This window comes from Chionomys nivalis, chromosome 20, assembly GCF_950005125.1.
Source record: "Chionomys nivalis chromosome 20, mChiNiv1.1, whole genome shotgun sequence".
In the NCBI taxonomy this organism is placed as follows: domain Eukaryota; kingdom Metazoa; phylum Chordata; class Mammalia; order Rodentia; family Cricetidae; genus Chionomys; species Chionomys nivalis.
The window spans coordinates 8,508,271-8,524,222 of NC_080105.1; the positions used below are offsets into that span (position 1 = coordinate 8,508,271).

General features: G+C 43.2%; 1 non-coding gene and 1 pseudogene across 1 annotated transcript; both read right to left on the bottom strand.

The window, feature by feature from the left end:
- LOC130862743 (non-receptor tyrosine-protein kinase TNK1-like) overlaps positions 1–15,952 on the bottom strand; it is a 255,660-nt pseudogene that overhangs the window by 43,460 nt on the left and 196,248 nt on the right.
- Positions 2,569–2,677, bottom strand: LOC130863269 (U6 spliceosomal RNA). The gene has a single exon (XR_009055699.1). It is a non-coding gene; the product is annotated as a U6 spliceosomal RNA (small nuclear RNA).

Consider the following 15,952-nt stretch of genomic DNA (forward strand, 5'->3'; position numbering starts at 1 on the left):
GGTGTGTAAATGAGAAAAGAACAGTTTTAAAAATTAATCAATCAATTAATTAAAGAAATTAGAAATAGGAAACTTATACCATGGTTCAATAATTATTTTATAAAACATGCTAAAGTATTGTAAAACTCTTTCAGTGAAATGAAATGTAGTGTAAAGGTCAATTTTTATGTATATTGTAATAGTAAAAAGTATGTAATACAAAAATGTGTAATATAAACCATGTTTTTAAGTAAATATTTTCAAGCAAGCCTTCACTTCTCTAGAAAAAAATAAAATCTCAACAACGGAAAAGAGGTAAGTCTATAAAAATTAGTAAAAAACTAAGCAAAACTGCAAAGAGTACAGGAAGAGTTTTACTAACAAGAGGCTTTCACAAGTCTTAGTGAGAAATGTAAGTTGAAAAGCCAGAATAAAGTGTCACTGTGTGTTTGTAACCGCCCCGGTTGGATATGGTGAAGCTCACCTGCAATCCCCATACTCCAGATGTGGAAGCAGGAGGATCAGGAGTTCAAGAACATCCTCGACTACACAGTATGTATAAGGCCAGCTTCCATGACACAACACCCAGTTTCAAAAAACTGAAAGCAAAATAAAAACTTCAGAAATAGTGAGAAACAAATTTTTTTTTTTTTTTTTTTTCTTTTTTAATTAAAATTTCCACCTGCTCCCCGTTTCCCATTTCCCTCCCCTCCTCCCAAATATTGCCCCCTCCCCCCACTTCCCTCCCCCTATCCCCACTCCTCTTCTCCTCCCCCCACACCATCCCCCCTCCCTCTTGATACTGAAGAGCAGTCCAAATTCTCTGCCCTGCGGGAAGACGAAGGTCTTCTATCTACTTCCAGGAAGGTGAGCGTCTAAACAGGCTAAGCTCCCACAAAGCCGGTTCATGTATTAGGATCGAAACCTAGTGCCATTGTCCTTGGCTTCTCATCTGCCTTCATTGTCCGCCATGCTCAGAGAGTCCGGAATCAACCCATGCTTATTCAGTCCCAGACCAGCTGGCCTTGGTGGGCTCCCAATAAATCAGTTCCACTGTCACAGTGGGTGGGTGCATCCCTCGTGGTCCTGATTTTTTGCTCATGTTCTCCCTCCTTCTGCTCCTCATTTGGACCTTAAGAGCTCAGACCGTTGCTCCAAATTGAGTCTCTGTCTCTACCTCGATCCATCGCCAGATGAAGGTTCTAAGGTGATAGGTAAGACATTCATCAGTATAGGACAGGGTCATTTCAGGTTCCCTCTCCTCAGTTGCCCAAGGTACCAGCTGGGGACATCTCCCTGGACACCTGTGAACCCCTCTAGAGTCAAGTCTCTTGCCAACCCTAAGATGGCTCCCCTAGATAGGATATACACTTCGCTGCTCCCGTATCCTCCCTTCCTATATCCCAACCATCCCAATCCCCCGAGCTCCTCCCATCCTCCCCTTCTCATGTTTCTCATCCCATTTCCCCTTTGCCCCATGCCACCTCACCCGCAAGTTCCCAGTTTTTGCCCTGCAATCTTGTCTACTTCCCCCTCTCCATGCAGATGACTATATGATTTTCTTTGGGTTCACTTTCTTATTTAACTTCTATAGGATCACAAATTATATGCTTAATGTCTTTTATTTATGGCTAGAAACCGATTATGAGTGAGTACATCCCATGTTCCTCTTTTTGGGTCTGGGATACCTCACTCAGGATAGTGTTTTCTATTTCCATCCATTTGCACGCAAAATTCGAGAAGTCATTGTTTTTTACTGCTGAGTAGTACTCTAATATGTATATATTCCACACTTTCTTCATCCATTCCTCCATTGAAGGGCATCTAGGTTGTTTCCAGGTTTTGGCTATTACAAACAATGCTGCTATGAACATAGTTGAACAGATACTTTTATCATTTGATGGGGCATCTCTTGGGTATATTCCCAATAGTGGTATTACTGGATCTTGGGGTAGGTTGATCCCAAATTTCCTGAGAAATCGCCACACTGATTTCCAGAGTGGTTGCACAAGTTTGCATTCCCACCAGCAATGAATGAGTGTGCCTCTTTCTCCACAACCTCGCCAGCAAAGGCTATCATTGGTGTTTTTGATTTTAGCCATTCTGACAGGTGTAAGATGGTATCTCAAAGTTGTTTTAATTTGCATTTCCCTTATCGCTAAGGAGGTTGAGCATGACCTTAAGTGTCTTTTGGCCATTAGAATTTCTTCTGTTGAGAATTCTCTGTTCAGATCAGTGCCCCATTTTTTTATTGGGTTCATTAGCATTTTAAAGTTTAGTTTCTTGAGTTCTTTATATATTTTGGTGATCAGACCTTTGTCTGTTGCAGGGTTGGTGAAGATCTTCTCCCAGTCAGTGGGTTGCCTTTTTGTCTTAGTGACAGTGTCCTTTGCTTTACAGAAGCTACTCAGTTTCAGGAGGTCCCATTTATTCAATGTTGTCCTTAATGTCTGTGCTGCTGGGGATAAACGTAGGAAGTGATCTCCTGTACCCATATGTTGTAGAGTACTTCCAACTTTTTCTTCTATCAGGTTCAGTGTGTTCAGACTAATATTGAGGTCTTTAATCCATTTGGACTTGAGTTTTGTGAAAAATATGGAACGCTTCACGAATTTACGTGTCATCCTTGCGCAGGGGCCATGCTAATCTTCTCTGTATCGTTCCAATTTTTTAGTATATGTGCTGCCGAAGCGAGCACGAGAAACAAATTTTAATGCAAAATAAACACCATTACTTAGAAAAGATAGCTATCCTTAAACTAACCTAAGTTTTTATATTCTTTCTTCTGTTTGATACAACTTTTTTCACTTGTGGTTTTCCTTCAGTAACTTTCATTGTTTTTTTCTTTTCCTTGTCCTTTTTTTTCCTGCCTTCTTTATTATTTTTATGCCCAGTGTATAAAACCAACCCCTGCCCCAACCCTTTAGTCCCCACTGAAACAAGTTAACAAAGTTCTTGCTTGCAGGCTGCCTCTTCCGTTGAACTTTTCATTTTATTTTGTAAAGCTCCTTCTTGCCTAAATCTTTTAGCATTATTAAAAACAAAAACCAGAGAATGCTTAAACTAAAATTGCCTTTGAAAAGACAATAGTAAATTGGAACATATTCTTTTATGTTCCTCACTTATGCCCTCTCAAATTAAAGAGTGAACTGTCTCTCCAGTAAATAACAGTATTTCGGAGTCACTCCATGCTTGGCAATAAGGGAGGCCCTGGATCCTGGTAAGTAGCAACAGCTGATGTAGCCCCGACAGAATAACAGAGGGTCTTATTGACTGTCTCTGGCTTTGAACCTTCTAAGTAGACACTGTTTTCTGTTGACTTACCCTGGAGTTTTAAGCCGGAGACAGTGCCGAACATACTGTCAACTGGTCCTGGTGCCAGAAAGATCAGAGGCCCTGCAATATTTACAGTTCCCCTTCTTGGGTTTCCAGAAATGAAATGGCCAGACTGAATGGAGAAAATCAAGGCCCAGCTGGCTAAAACCACAACTGGCAGCCAAATACTTGGGCAGGTTCCAAGAGCTGGTGTTTAAAGAGGCCAATTTACAGAGAAAATTCCAACTACCAGAGCGACGGCTGCCACAGTAGCTTCAGCATGAAGCTGTAAAACCTTCCTTGGTTCAAACAATTTTCATTTCCAAAGTTTGTAAGCTTACTGATTTCTTCAGAAACATTCTTATCTTAAGAGTAAATCCCTTAAAAATAGCCTGTTCTTCACAGACATAATAGTAGTAAATTTGTTTTATATACTTGGTAAATGTTGGATTACTAAGGATGAGGGCTATCGTCTTATTTTTGTTTAAGTCCATTTAGAAGAATGACCTGTTTTTAAAAGTTTCTCAATTTTTAAAGGATCCACAGAGAAACAAGAAAGACTTAAGAATTTAAGTGAAGTAGTAGGATAAAGAGTTTTGCCAACTAAACCTAATTTGGGAGGTTCCTAATACATCTTGAAGCCAACTGTAAAAAAAAAATTGATTTCCTCTTTTTTTTTTTTCCTTTTTTTTATTCTTTTTTACTTAAAATTTCCAACTGCTCCCCGTTTCCCATTTCCCTCCCCCTCCTCCCACATATTGCCCCCTCCCCCCGCTCCCCTCCCCCTATCCCCACTCCACTTCTCCTCCCCCTAGTCCACTCCCCCTCCCTCTCGATACTGAAGAGCAGTCCAAATTCCCTGCTCTACATGAAGACCAAGGTCCTCCCACTTCTCTCTCGGTCCAGGAAGGTGAGCATCCAAACAGGCTAAGCTCCCACAAAGCCAGTTCATGTATTAGGATCGAAACCTAGTGCCATTGTCCTTGGCTTCTCATCAGCCTTCATTGTCCGCCTTGTTCAGAGAGTCCAGTTTCAACCCATGCTTATTCAGACCCAGTCCAGCTGGCCTTGGAGAGCTCCCAATAGATCAGTTCCACTGTCACAGTGGGTGGGTGCACCCCTCGTGGTCCTGATTTCCTTGCTCATGTTCTCCCTCCTTTTGCTCCTCATTTGGACCTTAAGAGCTCAGATGGTTGATCCAAATTGGGTCTCTGTCTCTCTCTCGATCCATCGCCAGATGAAAGTTCCTGTGCCATTCTCCTTGGCCTCTCGTCAGCTCTCATTGTCCACCACATTAAGAGAGTCCGGTTTTATCCCATGTTTTTTTCAGTAGTAGTCCAGCTGGCCTTGGTGAGCTCCCAATAGATCGGCCCCCCTGTCTCAGTGGTTGGGTGCACCCCTCATGGTCCTGACTTCCTTGTTCATGTTCTCTCTCCTTCTGCTCCTCATTATAACCTTGGGAGCTCAGTCCGGTGCTCCAGTGTGGGTCTCTGTCTCTATCTCCATCCATTGCTAGATGAAGGTTCAATGGCGATATGCAAGATATTCATCAGTATGATTATAGGATAGGTTCATTTCAGGTTCCCTGTCCTCAGGTGCCCCAATGAACTAACTGGGGACATTGCCCTGGGCTTCTGGTAGCCATTCCAGGTTCAAGTCTCTTGCCAACCCTTAGGTGGCTCCCTTAACTAAGGTATGAGTTTCCCTGCTCCCCCATCCAACCTTCCTTTACCCCCAATCACGCCGATTCCCCCAGTTCCCCTCATCCTCTCCTTCACACTTTTCTCTCCCCATCTTCCCTCATCCCCATCCCACCCCACCCCCCAAGATTCCCATTTTTTCCCCATCAATCTTGTCTATTTCCCATAGCTGGGAGGATATCTATATGTTTTTCCTTGGGTTTACCCTCTTGTTTAGCTTCTTTAGGATCACAAATTATAGACTCAGTGGCCCCTGTCCATGGCTAGAAACCAATTATGAGTGAGTACATACCATGATCTTCTTTTTGGGTCTGGGTTACCTCACTCAGGATCGTATTTTCTATTTCCATCCATTTGCATGCAAAATTCGAGAAGTCATTGTTTTTTACCGCAGAGTAGTACTCTAATGTATATATATTCCACACTTTCTTCATCCATTCTTCTATTGAAGGGCATCCAGGTTGCTTCCAGGTTCTGGCTATTACAAATAATGCTGCTATGAACATAGTTGGACAAATGTTTTTGTCATATGCTAGGGCATCTCTTGGGTATATTCCCAAGAGTGGTATTGCTGGGTCCAGGGGTACGTTGATCCCAATTTTTCTGAGAAACCGCCACACTGATTTCCAAAGTGGTTACACAAGTTTGCAGTCCCACCAGCAATGGATGAGGGTACCCCTTTCTCCACAACCTCTCCAGCAAAGGCTATCCTTGGTGCTTTTGATTTTAGCCATTCTGACAGTTGTAAGATGATATCTCAAAGTTGTTTTGATTTGCATTTCTCTGATCGCTAAGGAGGTTGAGCATGACCTTAAGTATCTTTTGGCCATTTTAACTTCTTCTGATGAGAATTCTCTGTTCAGTTCAGTGCCCCATTTTTTAATTGGGTTAATTATCCTTTTAAAGTCTAGTTTCTTGAGTTCTTTATATATTTTGGAGATCAGACCTTTGTCTGTAGCGGGGTTGGTGAAGATCTTCTCCCAGTCAGTAGGCTGTCTTTTTGTCTTAATGACAGTGTCCTTTGCTTTACAGAAGCTTCTCAGTTTCAGGAGGTCCCATTTATTCAATATTGCCCTTAATGTCTGTGCTGCTGGGGTTATACATAGGAAGCGATCTCCTGTGCCCATATGTTGTAGGGTACTTCCCATTTTCTCTTCTATCAGGTTCAGTGTGTTCAGATTGATATTGAGGTCTTTGATCCATTTGGACTTGAGTTTTGTGCATGGTGAGAGATATGGGTCTATTTTCATTCTTCTACAGGTTGACATCCAAATGTGCCAGCACCATTTGTTGAAGATGCTTTCTTTCTTCCATTGTATACTTTTAGCTCCTTTATCGAAAATCAGTTGTTCATAGGTTTGTGGGTTAAAATCCGGGTCTTCTATACGACTCCATTGGTCGACTGCTCTGTTTTTATGCCAGTACCACGCTGTTTTCATTACTGTAGCTCTGTAATAGAGTTTGAAGTCAGGGATGGTAATGCCTCCAGAAGTTCCTTTATTATATAAGATTGTTTTGGCTATCCTGGGTTTTTTTGTTTCTCCATAAAAAGTTGATTATTGTCCTTTCAAGATCTGTGAAGAATTTTGATGGGATTTTAATGGGGATTGCATTGAATCTATAAATTGCCCTTGGTAGAATTGCCATTTTTACTATGTTGATCCTCCCAATCCAAGAGCAAGGGAGATCCTTCCATTTTCTGGTATCCTCTTCAATTTCTTTCTTCAATGCCTTAAAGTTCTTGTCAAATAGATCTTTCACTTCCTTGGTTAGAGTTACCCCAAGATATTTTATGCTTTTTGTGGCTATCGTGAAAGGTGATGATTCTCTTATTTCCCTCTCTGCTTCCATATCCTTTGTGTATAAGAGGGCGACTGATTTTTTGGAGTTGATCTTGTATCCTGCCACATTACTAAAGGCGTTTATCAGCTGTAGGAGTTCTTTGGTGGAGTTTTTGGGGTCGCTCATGTACACTATCATATCATCTGCAAATAATGCAAGTTTAACTTCTTCCTTTCCAATTTGAATCCCCTTTATCCCCTTATGTTGTCTTATTGCTATTGCTAAAACTTCGAGAACTATATTGAAGAGGTATGGAGAGAGTGGACAGCCTTGGCGTGTTCCTGATTTTAGTGGGATGGCTTTAAGTTTCTCTCCATTTAATTTGATATTAGCTGTCGGCTTGCTGTATATAGCTTTAATTAAATTTAGGTATGACCCTTGTATCCCTAATCTCTCCAAGACTTTTATCATAAAGGGATGTTGAATGTTGTCAAATGCTTTTTCAGCATCTAATGAAACGATCATATGTTTTTTTCTATCAGTTTATTTATATGATGGATTACATTGATAGATTTGCGTATGTTAAACCAGCCCTGCATCTCTGGTATGAAGCCTACTTGATCATAATGGATAATTTTTCTAATGTGTTCTTGGATTCGGTTTGCCAGAATTTTGTTGAGGATTTTTGCATCGATGTTCATGAGTGAGATTGGCCTGTAATTTTCTTTCTTGGTTGGGTCTTTGTGTGGTTTTGGTATCAGAGTTACTGTAGCTTCATAAAAGGAATTTGGCAATGACTCTTCTGTTTCTATATTGTGAAATACCTTAAGGAGTAAAGGTATTAGGTCTTCTTGGAAGTTCTGGTAGAATTCTGCATTGAAACCATCTGGTCCTGGACTTTTTTTGGAAGGGAGGTTTTTGATAACTGCTTCTAATTCTTCACGACTAACAGGTCTATTTAGGTTGTTCACCTGGTCCTGGTTTAACTTTGGTATATGGTATTTATCTAAAAAAGTGTCCATTTCTATTACATTTTCCAGTTTTGTGGCATACAGGCTTTTGTAGTAAGATCTAATGATTCTCTGAATTTCCTCTGTGTCTGTGGTTATGTCTCCCTTTTCATTACTGATCTTATTAATTTGCAAATTTTCTCTCTGCCGTTTGATTAGTTTGGATAGGGGTTTATCAATCTTGTTGATTTTCTCCAGGAACCAGCTTTTTGATTTATTGATTCTATCAATTGTTTTCTGTGTTTCTATTTTGTTTATTTCAGCCCTCAGTTTGATTATTTCCAGTCTTCTACCCCTTCTAGGTGAGTCTGCTTCTTTTTTTTCTAGAGCTTTCAGGTGGGCTGTTAAGTCTCCAATGTGTGCTTTCTCTGTTTTCTTTAAGTGGGCAGTTAGTGCTATGAACTTTCCTCTCAGGACTGCTTTCATAGTGTCCCATAGGTTTGAGTATGTTGTTTCTTTATTTTCATTGTCTTCAAGGAAGACTTTAATTTCTTTCTTTATTTCTTCCTTAATCCAGGTATGGTTCAGTAGTTGACTATTCAGTTTCCATGAGTTTGTAGGCTTTCTGGGGTAGCATTGTTGCTGAATTCTAGCTTTAATCCATGGTGATCTGATAAGATACAGGTGGTTATTAATATTTTTTTGTAACTGTGAATGTTTGCTTTGTTACCGAGTATGTGGTCGATTTTTGAGAAGGTTCCATGAGCTGCAGAGAAGAAGGTATATTCTTTCCTATTTGGGTGGAATATTCTATAGATGTCTGTTAAGTCCATTTGATTCATTACCTCCATTAATTCTCTTATTTCTCTGTTAGGTTTCTGTCTGATTGACCTGTCCATTGGTGAGAGAGGAGTATTAAAGTCTCCTACTATTAATGTGTGCGGTTTGATGGCTGCCTTGAGTTTTAACAATGTTTCTTTTACGTACAAGGGTGCTTTTATATTAGGGGCATAGATATTCAGGATTGAGATTTCATCCTGATGAATTGTTCCTGTTATGAGTAGAAAATGTCTCTCTCCATCTCTTCTGATTGATTTAAGTTTGAAGTCAACTTTGTTAGAAATTAGTATGGCCACACCTGCTTGTTTCCTAGGTCCATTTACTTGATAAGCCTTATCCCAGTCCTTTACTCTGAGTAGGTGCCTGTCTTTGTGGTTGAGGTGTGTTTCTTGTAAACAGCAGAATGTTGGATCTTGTTTTCGTATCCAATCTCTTAGTCTGTGCCTTTTTATAGGAGAGTTGAGTCCATTGACATTAAGTGATATTAATGACCAGTGGTTGTTAACTCCGGTCATTTTTTTTTAGTAGTAGATTTTGTGTGTTTCCCTTCTTTGAGATGTGCTGGTAAAGGGTCTCTAGATGTCTGAGTTACTGTGGTCATTGTTGGACTCCTTGATTAGTGATTTGCCTTCTATTACTTTCTGTATGGCTGGATTTGTGGCTACGTATTGTTTAAATTTGTTTTTATCCTGGAAAATTTTGTTTTCTCCATTTATAGTGAACGAAAGCTTGGCTGGGTATAGTAGTCTGTTCTTGCATCCATGGTCTCTTAGTTTCTGCAGTACATCTATCCAGGACCTTCTGGCTTTCATGGTTTCCATAGAGAAGTCAGGTGTAAGTCTGATAGGTTTACCTTTATAAGTAACTTGGCCTTTTTCCTTTGCTGCTCTTAGTATTCTTTCTTTATTCTGTATGCTTTGTGTTTTGATTATTATATGGCGAGAGGATTTTTTTTTGATCCAGCCTATTCGGTGTTCTGTATGCTTCTTGAACCTTCATAGGTATATCTTTCTTTAGGTTGGGAAAGTTTTCTTCTATAATTTTATTAAATATATTTTCTGGACCATTGAGCTGCGCTTCTTCTCCTTCTTCTATTCCTATTATTCTTAGGTTTGGTCTTTTTATTGTGTCCCATATTTCCTGAATGTTTTGTGTTGAGAATTTGTTGGCCTTGCTGTTTTCTTTGATCAGCGTGTTTATTTTCTCTATGGTATCTTCAGAATCTGAGATTCTTTCTTCTATCTCTTGTATTCTGTTGGTTATGCTTGTTTCTGTAGTCTCTATTCGTTTACCTAGATTTTCGCTGTCCAGCTGGCCTTCTGTTTGTGTTTTCTTCTTTGCCTCCATTTCAGTTTTTAAGTCTTGAACTGTTTCCATTATCTGTTTGATTGTTTTTCCTTGGTTTCCTAGGGTATCATTCACTGATTTACTCAATTCTTCAAACTTTCTGTTATACTTCTCATCCATTTCTATGAGGGCATTTTTTACATGCTCTTTAAGGGCGTCAATCACTTTCATAAAGTCAATTTTATCTACTTCTTCATGATTAAGGTGTTCATGTCCTCCTGTTGTGAGGTCGCTGGGTTCTGGTGGTTTCATATAGTTTTTCAGATTGTTGGGTGAATTCTTGCATTGGCGCCTGCCCATCTCTTTCTCTGAATGCTCCCCTATGGATCTTCTTTTACCGGGTCAGGTCTCCTTTCCTACTCATGTACTTTCCCAGTGATGGCACCCTGCAGTGATAGCTCCCCTGGTGCTCCAGTGATGTCTCTCCTGGTACCAATATCAGATCTCCGTGCCCAAAAACGGCTCTCCTGGTACCCAGATTAGCTCTCCCACCGATGGCTCTCCTGGTGCCAAGATCAGATCTCCATGCAGGTTGGGTCGTTTGTAAACAAAGGCCTTACCTTGCTTGGTGCAGGCAGGCCAGTGAACCAAAGGAAGTCTCGCCTGCCTACTTGCCCTGAGGATTTGCCCCCAGCGCCAGACAGACTGAGCTGGATGGTGTTATGTGCCCAAAGAGGAAAGGGGGCAGAAGGAAGAAGGGTTCTGGATGCAAACTGGGTGGGACAAGAAGAGAGAAGCAGTATGCAGGGTGTAGAGCCCCTGCAGGGAACCCAGGGAGTATAGGGTGGGGGATGAGGAACTTCAAAGTTCCCTGTCCAGGGCTGCTTCCGCTGCCTCCAGTCAGGTCACAAACTCACCCTGCTGCTGTCTCTCCTGGTGCCTAGATCAGATCTCCGTGCAGGTTGGGTAGTTTGTAAACAAAGGCCTTACCTTGCTTGATGCAGGCAGGCTGGAGAGACAAAGGAAGTCTCGCCTGCCTACTTGCCCTGAGGATTTGCCCCCAGCGCCAGACAGACTGAGCTGGATGGTGTTATGTGCCCAAAGAGGAAAGGGGGCAGAAGGAAGAAGGGTTCTGGATGCAAGCTGGGTGGGACAAGAAGAGAGAGGCAGTATGCAGGGTGTAGAGCCCCTGCAGGGAGCCCAGGGAGTCTGATTTCCTCTTATACATAAAATATAACCGCAGCTTTGGTAGTTTAGGAAGTACTCATTTGTCTTCCTGGGGGATGGGAAGATGGAAGAGTCACGATGAAACACTAGAACTTTAGTAAATATGCTAATGACTCCTTCCTCCCACCCCTTTTACTAGGCTTCAATAAGGGCAACCACCCTGAGAGAGGCCATTACTTAACCCTGGGCTCTCTGATGGGTGCCAAGTCAGAAATACAGCCATATCCAGGTGACTGCTGTACACATTATAGGACCATCTTTTTTTCACAGGCCAGGAGCAAAGAGGTTTGAGAGCGATTTAGCAAAGCTTCTTTCTTTCATATGCACACATGCACATGTAAGTGACAGGGAAAGAGAGGACATTCAGAGAAAGAAGCAAGGGGTCCCACCAGGTAGTACCCCCAACCACTGTTCTTTGACTATAATTCCGGAAACAGATAAAGGCAGTAACTAGAAGACATTACCTCAATATAGGGCACGATCTTACAGGAGAAATTTTCCAAAAGCCACTTCTTGGTCAGCTTATGGAAGATGACCAGGGGTAGGCAGAAGAAGATGATGAGAAAGTCCCAGAAGGCCAAGTTTGCTAAGAGAGAATTGGAGATGCTCCTCATGTAGTAATTGTGGCACACAATGCACATCACCGCCAAGTTACCAATGATACCAGTCCCAAAGATTACCACAGATAAGCACATGACTGCATAGGCGCCATAGGACTCCTGGGTCAGGGGGTAGAAAGGGTTCTTCAGTCTCATGCGCCTGCTTGTGCTGTTCCACGTCGCGGACCCCCTTGGTCAGGGATTCAGTCATCTACAGACCCGTTTTGTGGCAGTGCCCTGCGTGGGGGAGTAATGGTCCTCCCTTCGTGCCCCTCTGGAGGCTTTCGGTGGGAACCCTGGAGTTGTCCAGTTCTCTGTGGCCAGTAAAAAAAGATCTCTGGGTTTAGGCTCCATTTTCACACCCTTCTCCTGGCTGCTCCGAGGAATGCCAGCGCCCCTGGGACTCATCTCTTCCCCCTCCGAAGTCTGTAGGAAGAGTTGGAGGTCCGTAGGGTCCCTTCTCCCCAAATTTCCCAATGGCTCTTTACCCTGCGCACCTTTCCACCTCCAGGCAGCAGGTGGCTTGGTTGGACGACCCAAGAGCCCAGCAGCTGCGGCACCTGCAGCCTCTTCATTCACACCTGTCTTGCTGTCTCGGACCGGTGGGAGGTCCCAAGAGGTCGCCCCTCTCACTTCTGCTTCCAGTTTCTCCCTGGGCATACAAACTTGCAGAATGTCTCTCGCAGAATTTCCTGGTTCCCGGGCATCCCTGCTGTGGCGTTGGAGCAGTGGGGGGACAATTGCCCCCGAGACAAGTTCCATTCCTGGCCTCAGAGACAAAGCTCAGGGCAGCAGAGACAGAAACCTTCATCAGCAGGAGAAGCAGCAGCCGCGATGTATGGGAGAAAGGCTTGCCTCGGGCCGGCATGGCTCGCCGGGGGCGCACCTAGTAGCCCAGCTCTTACTTAGCACCGACACCTGCTGCCAAACTTGGTGCAGAGAGTTAGACACATGTCACATACTCGCCGCTGGGTAGTGGAGAGGAGCTGAAGACTACTGGGAAAGCAGGGAACAGAACCCGGGGGGGGGGGGTGACACAACACACCCCCTACAGTCTTTCCACGTTTGGCGTCCTGTGCATTTCGCAGTCAAATGTAACCCAAGCTCTGATCACCGGAAGGTTCAGAGGGAAAATAGCAGATCCAACCAGACTGACCTTGAAAAGTTGCAAACACCACCCTATTGTTTCCTAATGTTGCGACTGGACTGGGCACAGCCTGGAGGAAGCCCCGCGTTCCTCCCTGCCTTTGGGTGGTGGCTGCCTTCTTGGTAACAGTTGCTTTGCTATTTACATCCTTTTGGTACAACTTTATCCAGTCGCTAGTCGAGGTCTCTTGAGAGAAAGGAAAACAAGTCCCCTCCACCAGGGGACTGGCTGTCACAATCCCACTCCCAGCTGGCAGGGAACCCGTTTCAAACAGCCAATGCTCCTGGTCAGAGGAAACTCTTGTCTGGTTTAACTCAGGCCACTTTCGAGGCTTCTGTTGCCAAGGAGAAGCCAGATTCGAAACCCGCGGCTGCTGTCAAAGTTGCTGTTCCTTCAGCTCAAAGTTGACAAGTATAGTGCCCAGGCGGAGTAGGCATGGGGTGGAGGGAGAGGGAGGAGAGGGCGCTGCTGGTTTGTGCACAGTGCTGTGGGTGTAGGAGCTATTCACTGCCACCACCATCACAGCCCCGGCGCGGAGAGCATGGTGCCTGGAACCGCCGCAGGCGGGTGGAGCGGTGCGTGGTCGCCAGGGGAGGTGGCTCAGCCTCTCCCAGCCGCTCAGCCACTGCGCACGCTTCGCTCCAGGCCTCCTCCCAGTCGTCCTCCTTCTAACAGAGCTTCTGGTTTGTGGAGAGAAGGGATCCCCTGGTGGTTTTACCACACACTAAACCCACACATGTTTCATTCAAGCCATTCACAGCGGCTTTTACTCGGAAGCTATGAGCAACCAGGGAACAACGGCGGCGGCGCCGCGGAGCCTGCGTGGCTAGAAGCAAGGATATGAACTCCACGTCTATATCCCTAGATATTCCAACCAGCCCGACCTAACCGTCCACCACCCAGGAGAGGGGAGGATCTCAGGACCGGGGGTGCGGGTGGGGATCCCTGGAGAACGTAGAAAGGGCGAGACTCTGCGACCTGCAACAATTGGTATCAGCTGATGCGCATGCTCAGGCCTCAGACTACCCCAGGGAATAGCGACACATTCACAGTCTTAGATTCCCTGGAGCAGCGGCAGAAGAGAAACAGAGTTCACAGGTTTCATTCAGTCCGTGAGAGAGAGGGGTGTAACGTGAGCAGTCTCCAGGCGACCCACTGCCTTTAACATTGACTTTGAAAGCATCCTGCCTGGAGGTGGGAGTGAGGGCAGTTCACCAGAGCATAAAGAAAGCAGCATCCTTGATGTGCTCAGAACTCAGAACTGACAGCAGAGGGAGACCGAACCCCAGCAAGTTGCCCATGCCTTTCAAACCCTGTATAGCCATCATGGTATAGCTAATAAAACAGACAAATGCCCGCCCAATTGAGGGGTAAAAAAGAAGGAAGGAATAACATATTGTAAAATGGAGACAAACGCAACAACAGAATTATCTAAGAATACAAGAGAAAATATGATAATTGTGATAAAGAGCCACAAACTGTATCCTAAGCACTTCGATTTGTGAATATGTGTTTACACGGCAAGGCGGACTCTACGATGAGCTTCAACTAAATATCTGGAGACAGGAAGAGCGTCATAGTTTATAAAGTGGTGTATTACAACACAAGGACCCAAGAAGAGAAAGGTCACATGGGTGGGGAGAGCTGAGAAGATGAAACCAAGACATAAGGCTTCAAGATGAGAACTGGGATAAGGGACACAAATGTGCTCACGCTAATTCATACCTCCAGCTTCCAGAATCCATTTTTCCATTGACCCTGATAAACTTGCATGCATTTTTCAGAGCAGTGATACCACACTAATGAACAAATCAATCTGAAAATGTAACAACAGGATTAATTTTACAGAAAAAAAACTCCACAAAATAGCTCAAGGAATAAAAATTGAAGAAACAGTAAGCCATCACATTCAAGAGACCAAATCAGTTATCAATGTGTACTCATAAGAAAGTGCTGGGCCTTCATATAGTCTTGGGACTAAATGTACATTTGTGCAAAATGTTTGAAATGTACTGAGTTCTCTTTAAAAGCCACAGTGACATTATAATTAGTCAACATCAATCAGTGAAAAATAAATTCCAAATTAGGACCTATAAGATCCACATTCATGTGTACATTCCTCAATTCATTTATATAAGTTAATTGTCCCAAATTAGTTAAATAGTTAGCAAAATATTCTGGGTAGGTTCATTAGAGCAGATCAGTGAACAAATTAAAGTTATCTTCTCACTGAAGTTGACTTCTTTTGGTAGAGACCTAGTAAACAGATAAATACCGTGCATTGTGTTTTATGTTAGATGGTGTGCTATAGAGAAAGGAAGACTAAGACTAAAGAAATAGAGTTGTAGCTAGAGACGGGTCCCATTCGGTGGATACATAGGATCTGGGTGTCCCTTCCTAGATGACAAGACTGTTAAAAGTAGCATAAGTGATCACAAGATGTTCAATTACCCAAGGTAACAGTAAACAGAGAAATATGCACAAACTTATACAGGAATTTGTTGAGTACTAGCATAACAAATGATGGGGATCTTTGAAGAAGTCAGCAAATGGTCTCAGGAAAAGTTGACAGGCTTATTTTCTTTCCTCGTGCTACCTATGAAACCCACATCAGATTAAAGACCTAGATACAAACATTAAGTATTTAAGGCTTAGAGAAGGATAGTTAAGACATCGTCATCACCGGATCACAGTAAGAACAGCTTTGTTAAACTTGATAGAATAAAAGAAAATGACAACAAATATGACTACAGTAGGGTTTTCCCATTTCTGAGTTAGTAAGGCCATGATCTCTACTTCCACAGGTTGGAACTGCAATGTGTTTGGGAGTATTACGCGGTCCTCATATTGTGCACCAGGTAAAGAAAAACCTAGCTTTAGTTGGTCTTAATGGTCAGAAGCGCTTCTATGGTACAAGATCACAGCCGCCATGAGAAATCTGATATAAATTCTATGTGAGGACATTTCCAGAACAGTTTAGGTCAGGCGGAAAGATGACCCTGAACATAGGCAGTACCATTTCATGGTTTGCAGTTATAGACTGGATAAAAAGGAAGAACCCAGCTGAGCACCAACATTCCTTTTTCTCTGTGAAAAAGATGTGCCTGAGACCTCACTCCCTGCCAC